Here is an 8,808-nt window from a genome sequence, read left to right as displayed (position 1 = left end):
GGGAGACAGGTGTATACGGGAACAATATTTAGAAGTGAACGTAGAAATTTTCTTAAAGTTCATCATGGGGAAACATGATGGTTTGAATGAAAATTCCCTTTCTCCTGCTCCAACTGCTGCGGAATTATTGAAATGGACTGTGCTGCAGAGAGAAGGAGTGAAGGAACTTCAGGCAGAACTTCAGGCTTCCTATTAACAGACACTTAACATGTAGAATTCACTTAGAAAAGATGTGGAAGAGGCTACTACCTTAAGTCAGTGAAGTTATATGACGTTGTGCAAAGCAATGTTATTTCATCACTTTTCTTACTCAAAAAAGTCCATTTTTTAAAGAAGCGAGTTTTCTTTTTGCTTTGTGGCACAAAAGCAGCAATTCTACTTGAATTGTGCAACCTGAATTTGCCACTATGAGATCCCACCTGCAAAATAGCTACAGACTGGAAGAATACAATTTAAGGCAAGTGTCACCTGCTCTCTGCTCAATTCCATTATCCCGTTTCAGGGCACAGTCTTTTACGGTATCTAGAAATGTTGCCTCTTTGTTGTGACTGGTCCTGGAACACACATTTAGCCAGTCTACGAGAGGGTAACTGAAATCACCAATTACTACAGCATTTCCTCCTGTGGATGCCTCCTTGGTTTCAAGGAGATTACCGTGGGCACTTTGGTCAGGGAAGGTAAAGGTAAAGGACCCCTGGATGGTTAAGTCCAGTCAAAGGCGACTTTGGGGTTGCGGCGCTCATCTCGCTTTTCAGGCAGAGAGAGGCGGTGTTTGTCCACAGACAGCTTTCCGGGTCATGTGGGCAGCAGGACTAAACCGCTTCTGGTACAACGGAACCACCAGAGTGGCACCACCTCTAGCCCCTTTCTGTCTTTCCTGTGGGGTGTGTATGCAGAGAGAATCATATCTCACTATTTCTTTTCATTCACTAGGTTTCCATTATGTCCACTATCTCTTAACTCTCCTTCAAAACCAAGCATTCCAGCTTGCCCATCTTGGCACACAGGCTTCTAATTTTAGCATTGCTAGTCTGATAATTTTGTCTCCCCCGCCATCCTGTTTTCTTTCCAATAGCTCTTTGAATCCATGGAAAAGTGTCACATTGCAGCACATAATGCTTTTTACAATTAAACACACACACAAAGTGTGTCTAGACCATCATGAAGCTGAAGTAGTAAGAATGTATTGGTTGAACAATGGGCGATTTACATGCTACTGCTGGATTTTGCAGGGGAGGAACCCAAACTGAAACCAACAGAAAACTTAAGGTACCAAGTTACAGATTGGTTGCAATATCATCAGTTACACAACATGTTTAAATTAGATAGAAAGTTGTGTTTTTTGTTTTGTTTATTTTTTGGTTTTTTGTTTGTTGTGTGTTTCTTGAAAATGCTAATAAATATTTTATAAAAAAATAAATAAAAATAAATTAGATAGAAAGAATGGATTTCTGGTCTAAAGCTCACAATCTGAAAAAGAACTCTTGCAAAATAATGTATAATTTGCTACTAGAATGGGAAACAAAAGATGAGCTTGTTAAAGTTTCAGTGACACACTGGGCGACAGATATAGGACACAATATAGATCTCAACCTCTGGGAGAAACTCTGGAAAAGCAACCTGAAATTTACTACATGTTATTCATTGAAAGAGAATTATTTGAAAATGATTCATAGATGGTACTTAACTCTGAGGAGGTTGGCTAAGATTTATAAAACAGAATCAGATATGTGTTGGAAGTGTAAATTAGCGGAGGGGAACTTGTTTTCACATGTGGTGGACATGCAAAAAGGTAAAAGTGTATTGGGAAATGATTTATAATGAATTGAAAAAAATGTTTAAAACTACTTCCCTCCCCCTCCCCCCAACCCCCCCCCCCAGAGTCCTTTTTTTGGGAATACTGCAGATTGAAATTCCTACGAGTCAGAAAAGGCTATTTATGTATGCAACAACTAAGGCCTGTGTTTTGTTAGCCCAAAAATGGAAAGTGAGCGAAGTCCCAACTAAAGAGGATTGGCAACTTAAGTTGACAGAATATGCAGAACTTGCGGATTCAACACATAGAATAAGAGAGCAAGAAGGACACACATTTAAAGAAGAGTGGAAAACATTTATTAAATATATTGAAAATAACTGTATACAGCTGAAAACGCATGCAGCACTAAGATAAATTCAACAGAGCAAATATTTTTTGATGGATGTAAAAGTGGGAAACTGATTTGAATGCTTATAGTACAATATGCAGGGATGTATGATATGTAAAATGAACCATGGAAAGAGAATAAGAAAAGTCAGTGGATATTTTGAAGTTTGGAAAATGTTTATTTGGAAATGTAAAATTGAAAACTTAATAAACATATTTTTTTTAAAAAGAGAGAAAAAAGAACATATTGATTGACAGTGACTGTACACTTTTTGGATTTTTGAAAACACAAGACCACCTCCTTGGGTTTAATTCCTCCACCCTCCCCTTTCATTTTAAATTATCTCCAGTTTGCCAATGGTGTTGACAAGAACAATGTTTTGTTTTCTGCTGCTGAGCAACACGGGTCTATTTTAAACATAGTCGTGTACCAGAGCTGATGCAACGAGGCAAGAACATAATGCAAATACTGACAAGAGTGTACAAACAATAGCTGACTCTCCTCCTACACATAAAGTCACAAAACTCTTTCCTAGCCATGTAAGAATCATTCTTTGGGGAAATGCTTTGGATGCCCCTGCCAATCTATAATTTGCAACCACATTGGTGGTTTGATGTTTGATAACCTGTTGCTATCACTTCTCAATCCTGCTGAAGCCCAGGGTACAAAAGAATAGTTAACTCTGTTATTGTTGTCAAAAAGTTTCATTCGTTTTGTGACTCATTTGTTAGATCTAATTAAAATCTGTTTTGTTACTCCTCTCCTGCCCCAGCTGGGAATTGCATTTGTTATATTTCCCCATAATATCTGCATTTAGGACTGCTGCAGTTTCCCTGCTGTGGATCTGTTAGCACAGGGGTCCTCAAACTAAGGTCCGTGGGTTGGATCCGGCCTGCCAGGCTCGTAAATCTGGCCCGCTGGCCGAAGCTGCAGCCATTCGGAAGCCTTGCCACCCACTCAGTCAGTCCCCGCATGGCAATTTAAAACCGGTGAGGCGAGGTGTTTCCGTGGACTAGACTTGCTCCAAGTGACCCTTACCTCGGAAGTAAGAGGCCAGAAGAAAACCCATGGGGCTTGTTTCCGAGTAGGCCCCATCCAACGGCAGGGCAGGAGTGCAAGGCCTGACACCCACCCCCATCCACCCCCAACTCGCCAACTCCTGCGTGTTTTCCTTGGCAGAGACCTCCCGGTTGGGCTTACTTGTGAGTAGTAGCGGCCCAGGGAGCAAAAGCAGAAGCGGAATCTTATTCAAAGTCAATAAAAGAAGTTTACTTACATCTTACATCAGTTCACAGTTGGATCCCTGAAGGCAGCCTTTGTTACAAATATGTACAGGTGGATCTACCCCTTATGGGGGAATGATCCAGTGCTTCTGCTAGCTGAAAAGCTAGCAGAGCAGTCCTAGTTAGAATCTGGTCAAACGATGAAGGAAGTCAAAAAGAGAGAGGTGTGCTGTGTGACTCATACTTTTGTCACCTGGCTGGGCACCAGCCTTGTTTTCTTAAGGGGTTACCAATTGTCTATTATATATCCCAGTATGCTAGTTTAAAACAGAATTGTAGCTAGTGCTCAGTAATGCTGTCTGCAGCACTCACAACTGCTTGAACATGCAAAGAGTTATTCTCAGTTGCTGCCTGTCTGCTTTAGAACTTTCTCCTTGAATCTGCGATGTTTCATCTGCTGTTGCCGATTTTCTCTTGTAGACACTGTCTTGTGTGCATTTATTTCCCATTGCTTACACAGATGTGTAGATATTGCAACCAGGGTTACAATAAGGAGGACTGTCACTTCTCGACATCACAGATTTGGAATGGAAGGTGGACAGGATATTAAATAAAGCTACCCAGCAGATAGGGATGATCACATTGCAACCAAAACACATTTGAAACGCTCATAAGCCACATTTCCCTTTGAAGTTTGAAGGCTTTCTGTCCATCTGAGCACTGCTGCAGCTGAACCAACAAGATTTTTTTGGCTTATGTCAAAATTCTGTTTTGTGTGCCAAATTCTGGACATTATCACCCTTTCAAATTACAAATAATGCCCCCATCACCCCCCCAAAAGGTGTTAATTTTATCATTGTTTTAACAAAAAAATCTTTTGATTTCAGGCTAACAGAAAGTAGAGCAAGTAGAGTATGCGACACTGGGCAAGAAAATATACATTAGTTTGTTAGGACATGGAGAAGAGGGAATGGCTCAAAAGTTGGTTGTTGTTTTTTAAGTCAGAAAGATTGATACAGAAGAAAGAGAAAGGGAGGGTAAGGATTTGCTGATTCAATTATTTAAATGGGAATACAAGAAGGGGAGGTGTGAGGAAGTCAAAGAAACAAGCAAACGAGTTTTATGTTATGAAAAACAATTGTTTTTAATTTTTCTTGTCGTTTTTGTATGTTTTATTATCTTTTTATTTTTATTTTTTCTCTTTTGTTATTATGTGTTTTTGTATGTTTGTCTTTGTGAAATCTTAATAAATATTTCTTAAAAAAAAAAACAGAAGAAAGAGAAGGGAGTAAGAACAATGTCTGCCAATGCATAGTCTACCATAATAGGTAAGAGGGGTGCAAGAAGGCATTGATTTCTGTTATGCTGCGGTTTCTCTTCTGTCAAAAACTTGTCACACTCTCTGCAGTGGTAAAATCAGGGCTTTTTCCAGCAGGAAATCACAGGAACTCAGTTCTGGCACCTCTCAGGTGGGCGCCATTGCCATTCTAATAGAATGAGGGAGCTGCTCATGCTGGGTTCTGATACAGTGGTACTTTGGGTTAAGAACGTAATTCATTCCGGAGGTCAGTTCTTAACCTGAAACTGTTCTTAACCTGAAGCACCACTTTAGCTAATGGGGCCTCCCATTGCTGCCGCGCCACCATTGCCGCATGATTTCTGTTGCATGTCGAGGTCCCCAAGCCACCCCAAATAAACTCACACTTCACACATCAATTTTGTTTAAGGTTTTTGGCATGATTCTGGCCTCAACTTTATTTAAATACACACAAGTGAGTGGTTGCTTAGGCATTGGTTACGACTATCTGTCCTTGTCCCAGGGACAGAACTGACTTTCGGATTCCAGCGGAAGCCAGTCAGGGAGAACCATATTGGGGAGAAATGAAGCTTGGCATCAGTTCCTCACTTCTCACCCTCATGCTCCCGGGGGCTTGCACGGCCCAAGTCCGATGCCAGGGACAAGGACGAAAGGATGGCAAGCCCTTGGATTCCTTTAACGGAATTCCCTTGCAGCAGCACCATTGGAGGGGTAGGCACTTACCCCTCCACCAACCAATTTGAACCAATGCCTAACCGCAAACCTTACAAGTTGTGATGATTTGCTGCACAGTAGGCAAAAACCAAATGGCACCAGCCAATCAGCCAAATGGACAAAATTCCTACCAGGCCCCTGCCCCAAAAGCAGGCAACCCCATGACAGGCATAGCAAGGTCAAAGAAAGAACCCTCCCAATTCAGGGAGACTGGGCGGGTGATCTGGTGCACACAGCCCAAGATGATGCCCAAAGCTGCATGTCTAGTATTTAAAACCTTTGACCCCTCCTCCAAATTGGCAACATCAAAATCTCCCCAGAGACTCAAATTAGCCAATCACTGCCTGTGGCCATTCAAATGTAACTGCCCAGCAACAGTGGGGTGGCCTGCTGGCCCCCACCGCAACACGTGCTCTCTGTTAGGGAGAACACGCTTTCTCATCCTGAAGCAAAGTTCTTAACCCGAGGTACTATTTCTGGGTTAGTGGAGTCTGTAACTGAAGCGTCTGTAACCTGAAGCATCTGTAACCCGAGGTATCACTGTACTTCTTTTTCTAGAGAAATAGCACACTGATGCTCCAAACAACTGCTGCTGACAAGGAATTGAGGCATCTGATCATAGCCTGCATTTTAATCAAGGCTTATATTTTGATCAGATTCCTGTATTCTAAAAATGAGCTTAAATTCACAAATGTTTCTTTCGAGAAAGGGAACCAGCAGGCAAGGTCTTTGTCAGAGGCCCCTTTGGTTTATTGCAGTCATAAAACAGGCTGGGAGCAAAAGGTCACACTGACCATACAAATGATAGAATACAATCAAGGTTGCAAAAACACAATTAAAAAGTAATAAATTATTGTGCCTCCCATTAAACTTGAGCCACATCTTCCTAAGGTTAAAAGGGCAAGAGCTAATACAAACAGCAGCTGGCTAGGGAAGAGGCCTCTCTCTCTGAAGCTGCTTTGAAGCTTCAGAGAATTTAGGGAACTTAGAGAACTTAGCTTTTACTAAGTTCCTTTTTACTTAAGACAAGATCTTTGCTTCTAAAAATCTATATATGTTATGTATGAAATATATTGGCTTAAATGTAATTATGCAAAGGATTTAGAAAGTAAGAAATCATAGAATCATAGAATCATAGAAGAAGTTGGAATAGACCACGAAGGCCATTGGGTCCGGACCCCTGCCAGGCAGAAAAACACCATCAGAGCACTCCTGACATATGGTTGTCAAGCCTCTGCTTAATGACCTCCAAAGAAGGAGATCTTTCATTGATAATGTGTGGGAAGGTGAACAAAAAGATCTGTTCAGATAAAATTAGCCACCATCTGTTTTGGAGTGAATAGGGCAATAGGGCAAAAGATGAAATGTTAGTTAAGGCGCCTAGTCTAGGGCAAAAGGTTATCTGGTAATTAAGGTGCCTTGTAGAGGTTAATGGCTGATTGCCAATTATAAATAGAAGGAAATATAGCTCTTTGTCTCCCATAAAAGGTAATAGGAAATGGGTGTATCTTTTATGATTGGTTCTAGCAAACAGCCAATAGGAATTTTAACCAGGCTGATTGGACAGAGGCAGCCAAAGGAGGAGCAAGGGGGCTGAGCTGAGGGAACATAAGTGCTGGCCATAATGGCAGGAGGCCAGGCCAGAGCTTGGTAACCATATACCACTGTGCCTCACATTTATTTGTCTGACAAATAAATTATTATTTTAATTTCTCTATTGCTGCGTTGAATATTTCATTCCAGCTAAGCGTTAACCACAAGCAGGGTGCTACAGAATAAGACTGCGAAACTTAGGCTGGCAAGGCCAGTTCTGAACAGGCAACTGAATTTGCTCCAGTCTACGCAATTGCCAGAAACTACACAATTTGTGCTATACTGTACTCATAATGATACATGCCAATCTGGTTTTCTTTGGGGCCCCAAGTTAAACAGAAAGGGGTTGGGCCAAATTAGTTTTTACACAACGAACATGATGCCTCCAGTCAACGGATGAGGAATTTGTGGCCAACTGTCAGGAATTATGGGAGTTGTAGTTCAGCAACCTCTGGAGGGCCACAGATCAACTTTCCATGCTCTAATCCAGGCTTCCTCAATCTCGGCCCTCCAGATGTTTTGAGACTACAGTTCCCATCATCCCTGACCACTGGTCCTGCTAGCTAGGGATCATGGGAGTTGTAGGCCAAAAACATCTGGAGGGCCGAGGTTGAGGAAGCCTGCTCTAATCTATCATACAACCTTCAGCTTTTATTGAAAACATCCCTGTATTTCGCTCACATCTATCCTAAGATTGCCCTTGTCCAAACAATTAAGGGGGGCAGGGAGAATGTCCTGGGATCAATTCTTACATCCTTTGCCAGCCAGACACTTAAGAAACGCACACGCACAAATTCAAAATGTGCCTTCTGCACATAGCACAGTCCTCATGTTATCCTCTCTTTGGTTTCAGGAAGGCAATGTAGGCCAGCAAGACAGCGTGTCTTGTTTAAAAAATATTTTTCATGAAAGGATTGCCAAGACCTGTAGGAGAGAATGGTACAAATGGCAATAATAACAAGGAATAACAAGCCTCCAAAACGATCTTTTATTTGACTTTGCTGGGGGCTTTCTTATTGCTCTTGGCTTCTGGCAACATTTCCCTGCAGGCAGATCAACATCTGGTATCTGCAGCATTGTCTCTGGGCAGGAGTTGTTATTTTTTCATTTTTTGACTCTCTCTAGACTTCCGTTGTATGTCTGTTTGTCCCTTGTTGGATGTGTCTCTTTTCTACCAGTGTCAGTCAAAGTGAGTAATGCTAATAGGAAAAAAACACAGACCTACTTTCCTCCTAGCTGTTTTTGAATAATAATTTCCGGCTGTGTCAGGTAATCCATTCTGTCTGCATAATAATAACCATTTTGAGAAGGGATACATGGGAAAGTAGATATTACCATTCATTAAGATGACAGTCATTAAAGCATTAGGGTGTGTGAAGGTCCCAAGATTTGCTTTTTATCTCTCTCCCTGTTTTTTTTTTTTTTAATCAGTCTGTTTCTGAGTTGTTCTGTGTTCTCTCTACTTCAGTGCGTTTTGGGTTTTGAGTTACTCTGAATAGAACTACCGGTAAGTTCTGTGTTTCCCATTTGCCATAACAAGGAATCTAAAAACATGTTTTTCCTTTTTGGCCAAAGTGGATGAAATTTACAGACACACGAGCCTTGCCAGAGTGGATTAAGCCTGCCAAATTGCAAACAAATAAGTCCAGGGGCCTTTTGTGCAGGAAGTAAAAGGGATCCGCTTTCCTCCTTACAGAACAGGAGCAGAGTTTGTCTCTTTCTTGCCTTAAAATAATTAAGAGGTATACTAGGACAGTGAATGCCAAGGTTCAAATTCCCATTCAGCAAGGAAGCTTACCAGGTAACTTTGAACTAG

Source organism: Podarcis filfolensis (assembly GCF_964270895.1).
Source record: "Podarcis filfolensis genome assembly, chromosome: 11".
Lineage (NCBI taxonomy): Eukaryota > Metazoa > Chordata > Lepidosauria > Squamata > Lacertidae > Podarcis > Podarcis filfolensis.
This window is presented reverse-complemented; position numbering follows the sequence as displayed.